Genomic DNA, 18,600 nt, shown 5'->3' on the forward strand with positions numbered 1-18,600 from the left:
TCATCTTAGCCACATTAAAGTAGACCATCATGTTAAGAATGTGTTCTTGAATAGAGGTCCCTTCTTGCATACTGTATGTTAAGAGTGTATGTAATTAAATGATTTTCATTAATAAATAGTTATTAATGTTTTTATCAATAAGTGTTATTGATGTTTTTTTTTTTAATTTTGTCTTATTAACCCTAAAATCTAATAAACTAACATTCTAGGCTGTCTTATGAGTCTTGAACTGTATGTAGAAACATATAGGGTTCAATGTTCAAAATACAACCCAAAGGATTTATAGTATAGGGATAAGATTGGGTACCTTATCCTAGTAACACTATGGATACGACCTACTTTATATTTGATACAAACACAGTGATCCAACGCGTTCATGTAGGAGACACGCGAGTGAGAGTATCCTGTGAAATGAGTTGCACAAGACCAAACCGCGAAATAGTAACCATTAGATGTAATTCGGTTGACTAGTTAGGTTTCTATTTCAATAGGATGACCTAGGCAACTTAGTTTTACTCTTGAGTATATTATGAACTCCTATTACAAAGGATTGTCTTTTTATTTGTATGGGTGAGGAGTGACCAGTTCATCGACTCAATATGCCTACTATTTTGGGGATAAGATCGAGGGGTAAGTAGATGAGTGTTTCTTTAAGTGGTGTGTCCAGGATTTGAACAAAGGGCCCTACCCTCTCACTAGCCCGAGAAGGGTTTCTGTTTAATGGTTGGACCATAAACAAGTTGTTCATTAGAGGAGCACTGATACTTAAGGATGTAGAAGTAACCTAGGGATAAAATGATAATTTGACCCAATTGGTGTTACGAGCACTCATGAAGGACTAACTTGTTGTTATTGGCCTATGTCCATGGACACACAAATAGATCTGTAGTGAAAAGAGTGCAGCTGTGAGTCTTTAGTGAAGTGTACCAACAACTAACGAATATTAATTAATTTGGTTAATGAGTTTAACGAATTATTCTCACATCGCTGGGCTTTTGATCTGTAGGTTCATTAGGTCCCCTTCCTAGCTTGTAAAAGGTATTGCGGTAATTTGTCATTAAACTAAATTTGAAATGTTCAAGTTCAAAATTGGGAATTCTTTAATGTATGTGGATACATTTTAATATAAAGTTTAATTTTCAACTGTATTATTAATTTTGGACATAATTAAAAATTAATAAATGAGAAAACAAAATATTTGAAAAGAGTTCAAATATTAATTTGATATGAATAAGATTCATATTAAAAACTATAGGTTAAAAATAATGTGCATTGGATGCGCATTAAAACTATAGGTTAAACTAAAGAAATGTTTTTAAATATGATTCAAATGGAAAATTAAATTAAATATGTGATATTTAATTGGATGATTAATTAATTGCTAATTTAATAATTTTGAATTTAATTAAATTGATTAGAACAAAACTATATGTTAAAATTAATGTAAATTAGATGCACATTAAAACTATAGGTTATGTGAAAGGAAATCATTTAAATATGATTTAAATGATCATTTAATTAAATATGATTTATTAATAAATTTAATTTAAATTAAACTAAACAAATTAACTCTCTATTTCAGGGAAGTTACGAGAAACGTGGGATCAATCCCATGTTTTTCTCTCTTTCTCACCATCACTATAACAAAAGGGTTTTGTTTTGTAGAGGAAAAAAAAAGCTCTCAAGCTCTCTGTATGTGTTTTATTCTTCCTGAGAAAAGAAAGAAAAATCGTTCTGTGATATTCCTAAATCCCAAAAGAGAGAATCTCACAATTCTCCATGGCCTCAATTCCCTGCAAGAATAGGGAGATTTCCAATTGATGGTGCCCAATCCCAATTCAACAGAGAAATTCTATAGAATTGTCAAAATATTTGCAAGGTAAAGTTTCTTCCCCCATATAATTAGTCTTTTTAGGAATTGCATGCTTAATCGATATTACCTTTTATTCCAATACAAAATTGTTTTGATTTTAAATGCCAATTTGGAAAAATGAAATGGTTCTGTATTTTGACTTCCGCTATGCATTAGGGTTTTCATCCCTTCAGTCTGAACATTCCCTGAAGGGACTCCATGATCTTATGAGCAGTGAGCATGGGCTCATGCTTCTTGGCCAAGACTTTAGAAAGGCTTGCCAAGATATATGCTCAGGCCTTTTCATTTGCCCGTATCGAACGCTCATATGCTTCCCGAATCGAGTGGAATTTTGAGCTAGACTGGAGGACATTCCTCTACCAGGACAAATCTTAAGTCATCGATGATCATAACTGTATTGATTGTGTTTTTCTAGGTGATCGTAATTATTTCCAGTTAATTTGTCGACGAGGAGCATATTTAAAGTTGCGGATGCCATATTGAAAGTTGTTGAAACATACAATTTATTTACATTAGTAATCCATGCATTACTCACTTTTGAAAAACCAATCAAGTTTAACAAATAATTTAATGCACCCTATGTGACATCTATTTGGCAATAATTTTTTAGTGAGGCAGGTAAAAGCCAACGTAGGGTGATCATGTACCTCTTCAGTGAAATGAGACCATCTTAACCAATATATAAAACAACTCTTTGTTCCTATAAATATTAGTCACCATTGTTCGGTCCAGAAATTGTTAACTAGCTTAACATTTTATTGTAAGTGTAATCCCTCATTTTAGTTTCTAGAGTTCCACCTCAATGAGCCAACCGTAGGAAAAAAATCGATTGGGGCAAAAACTAAAGTAACTCTATCTATTTATGGAGTTTGAGTAAAGAGTCATGCAAATGCCATCCATAGGGGGATACAAGCAAAGATGCCTTGAGGTCGAGCATGAAAATTTACTAAAAACCAATGAAGGAGACCGTGAGATATGTTGACACACGTCCCACTCCCACTTACTGTAAACACTTTCTCCATTCACCTTAATATTGACCTATAAAAACACTACCCGTAGGGAGACATAAGTAAAAGTGCCTCGAGGCCGAGATAGGTCTCACGGTGTGAACTATGAGGAAGAAATATAAAAAAGAAAAATGAAGTATCATATACCCCATTTTCCTCCCACTGAATGAAGGTTAATTTAACTTAGAAAATACGGCTAATTATTTTTACTAAATGATTGTTTAAGTCTACCTAAAAGTAACACTTACTTTCAATAGTTAACAATTTTGATTAATGTTCATTAAACATTTTAACAAACTTTAGTCAACTATTGCATGTTTGTATCAAATCTATCTAATTCACTTTCCAGGTCAGTTCCCAGGTAGGGGTGTTTTGTTTTCGTCAACTTAAATACCCCAGCCTAGACAAAAATAGCCTTAGACAAAGATCATTTATAGATACATTTGCTACAATTTTAATCTTTTATTAAAACCAATTTAATCCTACTAAACTGATTAAAAAGATTAAACTAATTTGTAATCATATTAGAAATATTGTGATCTTAGGTTTATGTGAATCATATTTTAAACTATTTAAAAAAATTATTTTAACCTAAATTTGCATGCAACTTTGAATTATTGATTGTAATTTATAATTTCATTTAACTATAACGATTATAAAATAATAAAAAAAATTAAAATCATATATTGCATTTGATATCATACTTTGGAAAAGTTATAACAATTTAAAATGACCTAAAGTAATGACATGCTTCATGCAATTTCCATTTCATTACTTAACATACTTAACGTTTATATAATAAAGTAATGAAATTTATAATGACATTCATCCAATCATGCTAACTATATATTATAACAATTATAATATAATGAAACATGATAATGTCAATAATGCATGTAAACATATATTATAATATTTATATCATATGATGCATGAGCATGCTATAAAATTAAATCAGACAACTATATTATAACATTTATAATATTCATGATGCATGATTAAATGAATAATCTATGGTGGGATTTTTATATGACATACATTATGACATATATTAAATAAAAATAAACCATACATCAAATGCATAATTTAAAGAACAATATATGCACCGAGATTGGATTTCTAAATTATTAATTAAATTAATATAACATTTATATTAATTTAATTAATTAAAAACTAACTATTACAACAAAAAATTGATGAACCAGACAAAAAACTCGAACCAAGCCGCAAACCAAGTGAATCGAATGCGAACTAGCTGACTCATGAACTGAACCACTAGCAAAACACATCATTTTCTCCGTCTCGAAGCGTTGCAATGTTGTGACCTAGCATTGCAACGCTACGAAAAAATCTTCATCCATTTCTTCGTATCGTTGTAATGCTAGGGCACAACGTTGCAACGTTGTTGTATAGTCGCCTACTGTATAGTCGCGAACTCCATCGATTTTGCTGCAATTTGGGCCTCGTTTTCTCTAAAAATTCACCAAAAGACTCACAAATGACATGGACAATTAATTTACAGACTCGATTGCAAATTAATGCCCAAAACAACGGGCCCTTACAAACCAAATTTGTAAAATAAAGCATTAAATTCTATATAGTCCAATCCCAAAATATCCATAATTGTAAAACCATACATTCATCAACATGAAACACAGTACAATAATGCAACCCACCATTAAACGAATTCCAATTGGTTCGAGTACCAGGCGCTATGGCGCTGAAGTAACCCATGCCATACTCCCAGGAAAAGCTCGAACGACCTTCAACAAAAGGGTACCTGTACCCGAAACCGACACAGGTGGGTAGGTAGAGAATACCTAGGGGCGCAATGGGGTTTTTCGTAGCAGTCCAAGGGGTTGGTTTACTTTTGGGCATGCTTTGTTTGCTTTGCTCTTCTTCTTCGGACACATTTGGCATGGTGCTAGAATCGTGTTCAGAGATGTCTTTGCTGGGATTGACCCAGATTTGGACCCTCAAGTAGAATTTGGGGTATTCCAAAAACTTGGAGATCCAACTACAAAAAGAGTCTAGTCTGATACAAGATTCCTCTGTTCCTTTTTTCCTTTCTATATGTTCATTTTGATGAAACTCATGCTAAACTAAAAAAGAAAGAAGAGAAAGAACTTGGAGTTGGCGCCTACATAACAGGTTGCTTGCTTACCAAGCCATCCTGCTTCGCTCCTCCAGTTCAATTATGATTCTTGACTTTACTTATTATTATAAAAACAACTCACTATCAAAATGAAAGACAATCGATTATCTACCCAAGAAGATAGAGAGTCCCACATACGAGAAAAGGTCAGCCTTTTGCTCAATTTCTCGTGGGGTCAGATTCTGATCGGTACGAGTCAAGGGAATGGCCCCTTGGCCTCTTATTTCCATATAAAGGACACGACGTGCATAAATACCCTCTTTAACTTCTATTCTGATGGACTGAATGTCTTTCATAAGGAATCGGAGGAAGATTCGACGATTTTTTTCCAGGAAACCCCCAACGAAAAATAGACACTATTTCTTCTTTTCTATCGAATCGATCATAACCGCTACCTACATTCCACAAAATTGTGCACCACAAATATGAGCTAATAAAGAGACCGACAATCCCATAGAAAGACATTATGATCCCCTGTGGAAAAAAAATTATTTGCTGAGACGGAAATAAAGATATCAAATCCCTACCAAGATAACTGGAAGTTCCAACCAATAAAAACCCTAATAAACCTAAAAAAAGAAAATAATAGAGACCCTCATTGGTTGTATAATTGATTCTGCTAAGCTCTGGAAGAAAGGTCAAGGCTCTTCGATCAAGACCTATCAACAACAAATCTCTGTCTGGTGGTGCAGATGAATAGAATAAGCCAAGCCCTGCTTAACGACATGGTCACCCTTGGTGCGGAGTTCCATCTCTCTTTGCCTGAAGCTCTCTTCCTTGATAGTTTGGACTGGTTCTCATTCTTGCTTGACTTTTCTCTCTTTTCAATCTTTTTCTCCATTCACTCACACATATCCATCCAATTTCTTTTTTTGTTGTTTCTTTGTCCCATTATCTTCTTGATCTGCTTTCACATCGTACGATTTTTGCAAGTTCCGGCCAGGATAATTGGGAAAGATCAAACCAATTTGAACCGCTCACATCACAGTAGTAGTAGCGTAAAGGCCGTAAGTCGGGGGGCGGCCATAACATAAGGCAAACTCGTTTTAGTATTTTCCCTGACTTGAACGGCCTGAGTGAGTATCCAAAGTAAGTAGAAGTAGATGGCACCTCTTTTGTTGAGGAGTTCGCCCCTCCATCTGTGGAAACTGGGGATGAGTCCAATCCTAGGGCATTAACCTTTCCGAGAAGCCGGATTGAGCTTTCCTTTTTGGAAGCTCGCTCTGGTCTGTAGTAGTGAGTGTAGCTTACTTTCCGTAGTGTGCTACAACTAGCCAATTAAGAATTCAAAGATGTACTAGTACTAGCAAGTGCATCTTTGATGCAGTCATCGATTCTCCCGAGAGGTCACAATTACCGCGAGCAAACATATTAATGACGAGGAACACATTTTTGCTATTCGACTAATACTTGTACTTGCTCTGATATTCTGCCCGAGCCTGGCTGAGGAAGAATTACGGTGCGTTTTGCAGATCTACTGGCCCATCAAAAGACCCTATCGAGCTTTCTGAAGAAATTCCTGGTGATCTCGAACAGATTGCAACATTAGAAGATGGGCAATGGACCTTAGCTGGCGGGTTGGTTCCTCTGTCGTCGCCGGGGAGCTCTTGGTAAGGAGACCTTAGGATAAGTTGCTAAAACAAAGGGGAGGGAAGGATCGACCCGTTTAGTAGAATTCCGAAGAAAGACTGTTGGCAGCTGGTGGAGACATTTCTTTGGCCCCCTTCAAAAGAAAATGCGGGCTGGGTGAACGTCATCCACGCGGGAAAACGAGAAAGTACCTCGATTCAGTGGAGTAGGTTTCGTTGGGCATTCATTATGGGCAGAAAGATAGACTGAGCTACAACTTCCTATGCTATGGGCTTGCTGCTTTTCATTTGACCTAAAAGTCCTGTGAAATAGTTGAACGAAGACCCTAAGATTACGCATTGAGTTTTCTGTAGTAGATCCATAATCAAAAAAGTGTTTGTGATTGTTCCAGAGGTATCACACCCTTCTCAAAGGAATCATACGTGACACTCTCGCCTCATACGGCTCCGTCCCGGCATCAGAACCTCCCCTTTCCTTTGACCAACGGGTCCTCGAACTAACCTGTCCTCCCTTTCTATTCCTCGGTAACCGCTTTCTTTCTTTTCATTCATTGATTGATTCAAGGTAGCTGTAGCTTGCTTCCAAGTCCAAGCGCTAGCGGTAGAAGCTAGTTGCCAGAAGCGAACTTCCGGGTCGGGATAGGGCGGGGGCAGCTGAAGGAAGGGCGCTAACGCGCCCCTGCCATCTTTCTAAAGCAACAAGCGAGACAGTTGCCCCGTTTTCAATAACAAAAAAGGAAAGAGGGGCGAAACAGCTCGATCGAGAGGGAGAGGGGCCTTTTCTTACTCGTTAGCACTTTAGTTTTCAATAAGGACGTTGAGGCTTGACTAAGAGTCTCGTTAGAGTGGCTGCTCGTTTAGTATTGCTTTGGCTTTGCCGTCTGTATCTTGCTGGCGTGGGAGCTACTGCAACTAAAAGCGCTGCGTATGCTGGCTGATGACCTGATCCAAAAATTGGTCCAGGTTGCGGAAATCGAAATCCGAGCGAGACAATCCCCGACGGAGGATTTCGGCCTGGACCAGTTCTTCAAGGACCCTCCATTCCTCTGGATATGAAAACTAGTAGTCTTGCTGTGTAGATCGGTTCCACTTACGTTTAGGGAGAGTGAAGAGCCTTCTACCATCTTTCTTCTAGCAGTATTCCTTTAAGCAGCTCTTTCAACTGCCGCCTAATCTCCCAACATGCTAAAAAACCGAGAGCCACCCAGAGATTGAACAACCGGAGGGAAGAAAGAAGAGTGACAAGGTTGAGTTCAGATTTGACTGTTTGCAACATGGGAGCGGATTACCCAAAAAATCCCTGGGAACAATGAAAAAAAATATATCTCGGTAACGAAAACTATGGGGGGCTGTATTGGCGAGATCCAACGGACCACATTATTCGTCAGCCATGGGAGATCATCCTGCCTAGCTCTCCTTCAGAAGGCACATCGAGATTGGATTGCATCACACTCGTCCTTCGCTATCAACAGCCGGCTCCTGGCGGTCAAAACCTCTTTTTCCTGTAGAGGAGAAAGGACCGGTCAAGCACAGCTGCGAAAGGCAATGATGTCGACGGCGAGCGTGGCAGAGGAACTGCTAGTCTTCTAAGAATCTTAGTTATTTAGTTATTATGCTAGGTAAAGAAGAAAGATCGTAGCGTAGAAAAGAAAGGTAGCTTGCTTACTTAGTGCTTGTGTTAAGGAGAAAGAGTTTTGATTCGAGGCGGATCCCGTTTTTGTTTGCCTTTACGAGTTGAGTCGTCTTACCACGTGGAAGATGCACAAGCTCCCAAGTACCATTAGCATGAAGAGCAGACATCTCCTCAGCCATCACTTCTATCCGGGAAGATTCCCTCCATCTGGTTCCTTCATTTCAGTCTTAGTCCAGCTTGTAACTAACTCCAAACCCTCTTTCTCTCGAGCGATGGGATTTGTGATGAAAGCAAGGAAGATTTTGGGCCCCAACGACTGGAACCTCCATGCTCTTTAGCACGAGATTTTGAGTCTCGCGTGTCTACCATTTCACCACCTCTTCGCTTAACTCCCGGACTATTTGCCCTATTTCCCTAAAATCCCAACACCCTCGTCGAGACGAAATCAACCTCCTGCCATAGAGAAGAGATCTCGACGTCTGGGTCCCCTCGATCACCCTTCCCTTTCACCTGAACTGGTCGAGAGAGATGAACCCGCACCACATACATTTTATAACCTTCAAACCGAAACCCCCAACGTCAGATGGAATTCCAGAACCTAAACAACTCAGTTGAGAGCTCCGTGACCGGTGAAAGGGAAGGTCCACCAATGATTGATAGGCCATTCCCACCATATCCATCACACATACAATCATACTCAATTTGATGGAATTGTTTGATCTTAAAGGAGATCTTCTATAATTTCGCACGTGAGGGGTTATTTCTTGGTTTCGTCCAGTCATTAATAACTTGATTATTTTTAGATAATAGTAGATAGAAACAACGCTCGTAAGGAGTCCTATTGAAACCAAGAAATATAGGCCTGCCTGCCATCCACACCAGAATAAATGAAGTTTTCCGAAAAAACCTGCTAGTGGAGGAAGACCTCCTAAGGATAAGAGACATTAATTTGCTCTCCATTTCTAAGTTCGTAGCCTTCGCAGTAGCTTCATCGATGTTACCTACCAAATAAAAGGCTTGTTCGGGAAGACCATCTAATTCTCCGGAAAGGATTAATTTAAACCCTCTAATTGTTTCTGCTACAACTTCTCTTTGGCTCGCCCCTATCTTTAAAGGGGCTTACTCACTTCACTCGCTCTTGTTCAGTAGTGGTTTCTTCATTCTTTAGATAGCAAGCAGCGCGAGAGCTCTGAACTTTCATTCTGGTCGATCTAGGGGCAAGCTAGCTTTTTTGAGTTCTTCCGCCTCAAACCTCTCCTTATTCGGTTGTGTTAGCATCTGCTTTCTCTAAAGCACTAATTAAGAAAGGTCAATTCCTCCCCTACGACACCAAAAAAAATCGGGCCGAACTTCTAACAGCCCGCCCACTTCCATAGAACAATATCGTGGCAACGTAGACCTAAGTGGTCATATTGGATCCTTGGGAACCATCACAAGTACGGCCGGCCTATATTTGAACGAGAATGCCGTGTCGTCCAGCGAAGCCTAGAAGAAGGTGACTCGCGCAGACAGCTACTGGAAAAAAAATTAATACTGGGACCAAGAACGCCACTCTAATACCAATTGAAGAACATCGAGGTCTGATGTGGAAGCGTGGATTGTGTCCCAATTTTAAATTTTGTAGAGAATTAAAATTACTGAAGAACATTATGCATATCAAATGATTTTACAACATGCTTTTGAATTAAACTGATAAGGGATTAGAGTTTGAAGATAACTTAATCCTTACGAATTCCTTATCTAACCGATCACGAACAAATCTCAGAACGTGAGCACCTAAAAACCACAAGAATCACCAAATCACTATTTGGTTGTACACCACCAAAAGTGAGCTTTTGTATTCTCCTTAGGGGTTGAGAATTACAGGAGTTGTGAGTTCTGTTGATTTTGGAAAAGGGAGGAAGATTTTGAAGAGAGTAATATTTTTCTGGGAGAATTCTTCTAAGATAAAAAACTCACAGACACTCTGTGATAATATTCTGTGAAGAAGATGAAGAAATCATCGTAAAAACTTCCACTCCCACGAATGATAAAGAGAGAAAATAGGGGGAGGGAGTTATAATTGAAGGAAATCGGATATAAGAATTTCCAATGAGCAGTAGAAGGATCGTTCCAAATTTCAGTTGTATATGAACATACTCAATTACAATTAAGAAACGAAAACATACGGTCATGCATAAAACGAAATTACAACATGCTTCTCTAAAGATCAAGGGACAAACTTAACATACCTTTGAAGGCTCATGTTCAACACCCTTGATCACGAATGCTCAAACAACCTGCAAGACTGCAAAACTCGAATGTTCGTACACCACGATCGCTACACTGCACGATCACAACGAACTTGAACACTGCAATCTCCAAGATCACAAACACAACGAACTCCACACGAACACCACGAACGGCCTCCAAAACCCTTGACTATGTTGAGTTGAGTATGACACCACCACAATGGCTACCTTGGTATTCTCGGAGAATCCAGAAGTGCAGGCTCTATATGGACTTGGTTAGAGGCAGAGACCGGAGGAGGACAATCGAGTAAACGATTGAGCAAGTGGGAGATGTCAAAGTCTATTGCATAGACGATGCCCAATCGTTTAACAAAAGCTATGTGATCGTTTAGCTCATCGGTCAACTAAGTGTTTATCATATAGAAACATTCCACGATCGTCTAGTCTTTCTAAGCCGTTGTTTAGCAAATCTAATTTACTTGATAACCTTTTTGTGATTAATTTTCGAGAATGGAAATCTCAAAACAACAACTACTAAATTTAGGAAAACATTTTTTCTTTTACCTCACGGTTACCATGAAACTACCAATAACTTCCCATTCAATTGGTTGTTAGAGAAAAAGATTAATTATCCCATAATTATTATTATTATAAATATATATGATAACCAACTTACCATACTATATTTATAACCTATAGTTTTAATATTTTATCTCATGAAACATATAAACCATAGCTCCTTTTCTATTTCATGGCACTTATGTAAATCTCATTTACATTAATCCTCCATTAGATGTATCTCATACATCATACCGATCATATCATATATAATCGAATTACCTTTTGTCAGTTTGAACATTTCAAATCAACACCAAGAATTGATCCTGAACTTGAATCCATTGAGTTACCAAGGGGACCTTATGGACCTGTACATGAATAACTGCCAGGCACTCTACTAAAGACCGACAACTGAACTCTCCTTACTATAGATATATTATCTGTCCATTTTAACCAATCAACAGTGCGACAACCACAGAATGCTTGTAAGTACAGCTCGGTCGATAACCTTTATGCCTTTGTAGTTACATCTAACTCCTTAAGTACCACTGATCTCTCTAATGAACATAAGTCATAGTTCTACTATGATTGAACCCTCTCTTCCAAAGAGAAGTTGTGACCACTATATTCAAGCCTCGAAATCAGCCCTTAAGGGAGCAATCTATCTACTTACCTCTGCTTCGGGGAAGGAGAGAATTTCATCTTGTGTAACTGAGTTCCTAGCTCCTAAATCAGACAAGTCGCCAAAAAGGTAGGCATGTTGAGTTGGCAATCTGGCCACTCTCACCCATACTAATCAAAGGACCGCCCTCAAAGGCAGGAGTTCCAAAACACTTAGGATTGAGGTCATGTCACCTATGGTCGTTTAAGTGAGATGTAAGTCTCCAGTATAAACGACGTTATATACAGAGACTAATCATCTCGTGGTCCGGTCTTATACAAACCCTATGTATAGGACTCCCCCGCTCGCATGTTTCTATATGAATGGTTAGGATCTACCATCTGTAGTAGTTTACAACATTTGCAAACCTCTACGAAGCAGGCCATATCCATAGTGTCACCAGGATCAGGAATCCCTCCTTAATCCTCATACTAAAGACCTATTTAGGTGATCACTTAAGGCATGATCTACTAGTATATTTCATATACATGCTTAAGATTACATACAATAACCATGGAGCTTTATTTATTGGATATGAGTAAATGCCAAAATGAAATAACTCTTAATTAATTCATAAACAATGTGTATAAATTACAAACAACGAGACTCCAGGAGAATTAGGACACCAATCCCAACAACAACTCCCTCCTTAATTAAATTCAAATAATTTAATATATATATATCAACTTATCATATAATATATATTAAACTATATGTTATATCAAATATATGACATAACCTATTTTTATCTTGTATCAAATACAATATAACCTATAGTTTGAATTCTCTCAATCAATCATGGTATTTAATATAAATTAAATTTATATTAGATTTAATTATATGAATCCAATTCATATAATTATTATTTGAATCATATTCAAAAAATTAATTCATCTTGAAATAAAATTTATATTATAATGTATCAAATACATTATTTTAATTATATCACATATAATTAATTTAAATTAATTATATCATATATAATGAATCCCTCAATTAATTTGAAGAATTCAAATTAATCCAAAATTAATTCTCAACAATACCAGTTGAGCTACAGAGGGGATCTTATGGACTTGTAGATTGAAGCTTCAATGGTACTTGAATATTTAATTAAACTCATTTAATTAAATTACTCAACATCCATTAACTTTCAGTCACTTCACTAAAGACCAACAGCTACACTCTTCGTACTACAAATATATTTCTATGTTCGTTGGATATAACCAGTCAACAGCTCGATGACACTTCACAAATTTTTCGTAAGTATAGGTGGGTCAAAATTACCGTTTTTCCCCTGTAGTTACATCTAACTCCTTAAGTCATAGTCCAAGTATGACCAAACCTCTCTCGGGCCAAGAGATAGTGTGGCATCACATTGTTTAAGCCCCGGAATCAGTACTTAAGGGAGCAATTTATCTACTTGCCCTGACATTAAGGAAGAGCAAATTCCATCTTGTGTAGCTGTGTTCCCAGCTCCCCAATCAGATGAATCCTCAAAATGGTAGGCATATTGAGTCGGTGATTTTTCCACTCTCACCCCATGCAAATCAAAGAACCATCTTCATAGGCAGAAGTTCATAACTCATTCAAGATTTAGATCATGTCACGTATGGTCATCCTGGTGAAATGTAAGTTTCTATTATTAACGGCGTTATATAATGTGATTATTCATTTCGTGGTTCGATCTTATACAAACCCTTTTTGTATAGAACACCCCATTCATATGCCTCTACATGAATGATCACGATCATATCATTTGTCAAACTTTACAACAATTGTAACATCTACAAAGCGGGTTGTATTCGTAATGTCACAAGGATAAGGTACTCAAGGTTACAACTTAAACATGATCCACCTGTATGTCACTACATACATGTTTAAGCTACAGAAGATAACCTTGGATGTTAGTTTATTGGTTTTGTGGGTTAATGTTACTAAATTTCGAATAAAATACCTTGAATTTTATTAAATAAATAAACCGTTTGTACATTACAATTACAAACTATAGAACCCACGAGATTTAAGGCATCAACCCAAACAGTATCAACTTAATGCCATTTTCAATCTTCAAGAAATTAAGGATTGAGGCGACAAGACCAACAATAGTATTGCTCCAATTGGCTGATAGATCCATCGCATATCCAGAAGGACAAATAGAGGATATTTTGGTGAACATGGACAAGTTTATATTCCCTGCCAATTTCATAATTCTGGATTATGAAGAGGACAGGAAAATGCCCATTATTTTAGGTAGACCATTTTTATGCACAGGGAAATTCCTTATAGATGTTTACAAGGGAGAACTAACAATGAGGGTAAATGATTAGAAATCAAATTCAATTTATTTGATGTAATGAAATATTCGGATGGAATGGAAACTTATTAACAAATCAATGTGTTGAAATCGAAACTTAAAGAAAATGAAGTTGAATCTGAATTGACTTGTGAAAAAGAATGTAAAGGAGACTTTGAGGAAGAACATAAAGACGAAGTTATTAGTGCCATAACCAAAATTAAGAAGAAAGTTGAATCTTTAGACCTAAATAATAGAGATATGAATAAAACCAAGCCATCGCTTGAAGAACTGCTAACACTGGAGTTGAAACCATTACCTGCACACCTGAAATATGCATACTTGAGGGAGGACAATGTTGGGGATGATGCCTTAAACTCTCGTGTCCTGTAGTTTGTAAACACAGTTTTGAACAAACGATTGTGATGTATAATATATGATATTATCTTCACTTTTGTCTATGAACATTGGATGTTTTATTTGCTTTGCCACAAACCAATAAACTAAGATCCCTTATTGTCATTTGTAACTTAAGCATGTATGTTGAGACATACAGGTCTGCAGTATATGGATATAGGAGGGAAACCTTATCCTGGTAATACTACAGATGCGACTCGATTTGTAGAATAGTTACAAGTGTTGTGACTCCTATACACAGAGTTTGTATAAGACCAGACCACGAAGTGTTATAGTCTTGTTATATAACTCCGTTCATGACAGAGACTTCACTTCACTAGGATGACCATAGGTAACATGACCTCAATCCTGAGTGAGTTGGGAACTCCTGCCTTTGAGGGCAGTCCTTTGATTTTCATGGGTGTGAGTGACTAGATCACCGACTTAAACTTACCACTTTAGAGATTCGTCTGATTTGGAAACTGGGAACTTAGTTATACAAGATGGAATTCAGTCCTTCCTCGAAGCAAGGGTAAGTAGATAGATTGCTTCCTTAAGAACTGATCCCAAGGCTTGAACGATGTGGTGCCACACACCTTCTCATGGCTCGAGAGGTTTCCACACGTAGTAGGACTATATTGTATTGTTCATTAGAGGAATTAGTGGTACTTAAGGAGTTAAATGTAACTACAAGGAAAAACGATAAATTGGCCCATCTGTACTTACGAGCATCTGTGAAGGGTGATCGTACTATTGATTGGTTATATCCGATGGACACAAAAATATGGTAAGAAGATTGCAGCTGTCAGCCTTTAGTGGAATGCTTGGCAGTTAACAGATGGCTAAAGAGTTTAGTCAACTATTCACGTACTGTTGGAGCTTCGAGCCATAGGTTTATAAGGTCCCCTTGGTAGCTCAATGGATTCAAGTTAAGAATCAGTTTTTGGGTCAATTTGAAGTGTTCATATTGACAAGAGGGAGTTCGATTATATATGATATGATTGAACTGGTTAATTATATATGATATGGTTGACATTATGTATGAGATACATTAATTGAAGGAAAATGGATATAAATATGATTTATATCTAGTGGAGGAGAAAAGATTATGGTTCATATGTTGCCTTTGATGTGATATTAAACCATAGGTTAATGAATATAATATGATTGTATTATTATTTATTTTTGGACAATTATACGATAATTGTGCCAACATTTTCTCTGTAACCGTGTGATAGTGGGAGGTTGCTTGTAGTTTTCGTAACTGAAGAATAAAATGAAAATCGATTTCATTTTGCAAAGAGATCGGTCATTCGCTCAAGTTTGGTGTATACTTCCTATCGCATAGCAAACCGAGAGCCTACACGATAGGTCAACATTTCTACATGACCATATACACGCGTGCTTCTTTCTAAACGATCGCATAGGATTTGCTAAACGATCGTCTAGCTCTTTCCGAAACGATTGCGTGCCCGAGCGTTTACTAAAAGATCGTCTATACAATCACAACCTATTTACTAGTCGATCTTGTCTACTTCCTAAACGATCAAGCATTGTCTATATGATAGACATCAACCTTCTCCTACTTGCTTGGTCGTGGTATACTATCTTCTCTTCCTCCTTCCTTCTACCAAATCCAACAGAGCCTACACCTCTTGGATTCTCACACCGAGAATACCAAGAGTTCTAAGTGGTGGTGTCTTTTTCGTTGCTGTGTTTGTGTGGAGTTCGTTCGTGGGTAGACGACCAAGTTTTAGTGGACGATTTTCTTGGACTTTCCCAACGAGAGCGAGAGGAGCATTCCTTGGAGGAGAAAAAGTTTTGGTGAAGAAGAGTTCTTCAACTGGTATGTATTCGTTCTCTTGTTGTTTAGTTTTCAAAGCATGTCGATAATTTGTTGAATATTGCATATATATTATGTTTGATTGTGAATGCATTAATTCTATCACAATGAGTTTGGAACGATCTCGCTTTTGCTCAGAGGTACTCTTTTATAAGAGTTCCTTCAATTGGTATTAGAGCTAGGTTCTGATATTCCAAATTCATTGATGCAAAGAATAACATTTACTTTCTCGGTGGGTAAAAGTATGTTTGCTCTCTGTTTAAGCATTAAATAATTTATGGATGTGGGATTAATATATTTTTTAAGATGAAGCCTCTGGTTGTTTAAATTCTTTTACATTTGAAGTTACTTGTAAGGGCCCCTGCGTTTTTGGGCATATTAACGGCTATCGAGTCTATAATTTCAAAGTTGTTTGAGTCTGTGAGTCATTCGTGAAGAAGCTTCAAGGCAAGGGTTGGTGTTCTTCGAGGATGAAGACGACCAGGCATTGGTCGGGTCATGTAAACGATGGGGTAGATGATCGTAGAGTATATAATACTCGGGAGCAGGTTAACGTGCGCACAGTAGACGATCGTGTAGCTCAGCAAGCTTCATCACTTAATTCCTGACTACACAATCGCGGGGTAAATCATTTACTTATCGATTGTTGAGTGATCATTTAGCACTCGCATGTTTTTTTTCTTGTGTGCTAAACGATCGGGTACCTCATGCTTCATTGAATAGTTATTGGTACTCGATTGTAGCTAAACGATTGTATACCTGGCCACGTTTACTAAACAATGGGGAACTTCGCCCACCCAATTCGTCTGTGAACCGGTTTGCTCGATGGAAAATGTAATAGATTGAGTTTTCTTTCCGGTTTTGAGGTGGTTCATCCCAGTCCATTAATCTTTGTGAATGTACATAAGATGTATGTTTATTTATATGTAATATGGTATGCCATATAGAAGAAATCCCACCTTAGGTTATGCATTGGTCATGCATTATCTCTTTATTATAAGTGTTATGATTTAGAGAAGCATGATTTAAATTACGTAAGAGCATGCTCATACATCATATAATATAAGAGTTATATTTATGCATGCATAAAGCATTGACATGCATCTTTATATTATAAATGTTATAGTAGAAGGGTGTATGGAGCATGTTTGCTTGGTTTGTTACTTGTATATAAAAGTTATGTATAGTAATGAACGGACATTGCATGAAGCATGTCACATAGATTTAATTTATAAGTATTATAAATACCTAGTTGTGTGGCAATGTGGTTTTAGTTGTTTCTTTTATAAAGGTTATAAGGAAATTAGAACTAAAAACTTGAAAGACGTGCATGCCAACTTAGGTTTGAATCATGGTTTTAAAAGTGTTTTAAAACTTGATGGAGATAGACTTAATATCATGGTTCTAATATGATTAGCAACCTAGGCTTTTTAATCTTTTAATTAGTTTAATAGGATTAAATTGACTAATAAAAGGTTAAAGTGTAGCAAATCTATCTATAAGGGACCTTTTGTCTAAGGCGGGTTCTATCTAGGCTAGGATATTCAAGGTGACGGAAATGGAACACCCCTACCTAGGAACCTACCTGGAAAGGTGAATTAGATAGATTTGATGCATGCATGCAAATTTGAGGACAGTCCATTAAAGAGTTTAATATGACTACTTGAACTTATTTGATTTCAAAGACGAGTTATTTTTTAGCGGATTAAACTGACTTAGATTAAAATCAGTACCGAATGGTCTAAGTTAATGAACCCCTAGGTAGAACATTCAGTGGGAGGTACTTGGGGCATCTGATGCTTCATTTAAACCTCTCACGTTTCTCCCTTTATTGTCCACATCGTGAGATCTATCCTCGGCCTCGTGTCACCCTGGGAGTGTCCCCCTAAAGAATGGTGTTTGGGTAGGTCAATATCAAGATGGATGGAGAGAATGTTCATAGTAAGTGGGAACGGGACATGCGATAACATATCCCACAGTCTCTCTCGTTAGGTTGGATAAAGTTTTTATGCATCGCCTCGAGGTACCCTGGAAGTGTCCCCCTATAGGTTGACAGTTTTGCATGTTTCTTTATTTGATCTCCTGTATAGGATAAGGTTATTTAGTCTCTTGTCCTAATCTGCTTTTTCCCTACGATGGGCGTATTAAGGCGGGACTCAAGAGCCAAAAATGAGGGGTTACACTTATGTGAAATTGTTAAGGGTAACAGTTCTAGACAGAACAAATGGTGACTATTAGGTGCAGTTCCAAGAGTTGGTTCTGCCCAATGGTTGAGAGTGTCTCATCTCAGTGAAGGGGCATCTGATCACCCCACCAGTGACGTTTGTCCTGCCTCGCTAGGGCATCATTGCTAAATAGAAG

The sequence above is a fragment of the Benincasa hispida genome, chromosome 4, assembly GCF_027475165.1.
Source record: "Benincasa hispida cultivar pf3 chromosome 4, pf3_genome.v1.1, whole genome shotgun sequence".
Taxonomy (NCBI): Eukaryota; Viridiplantae; Streptophyta; class Magnoliopsida; order Cucurbitales; family Cucurbitaceae; genus Benincasa; species Benincasa hispida.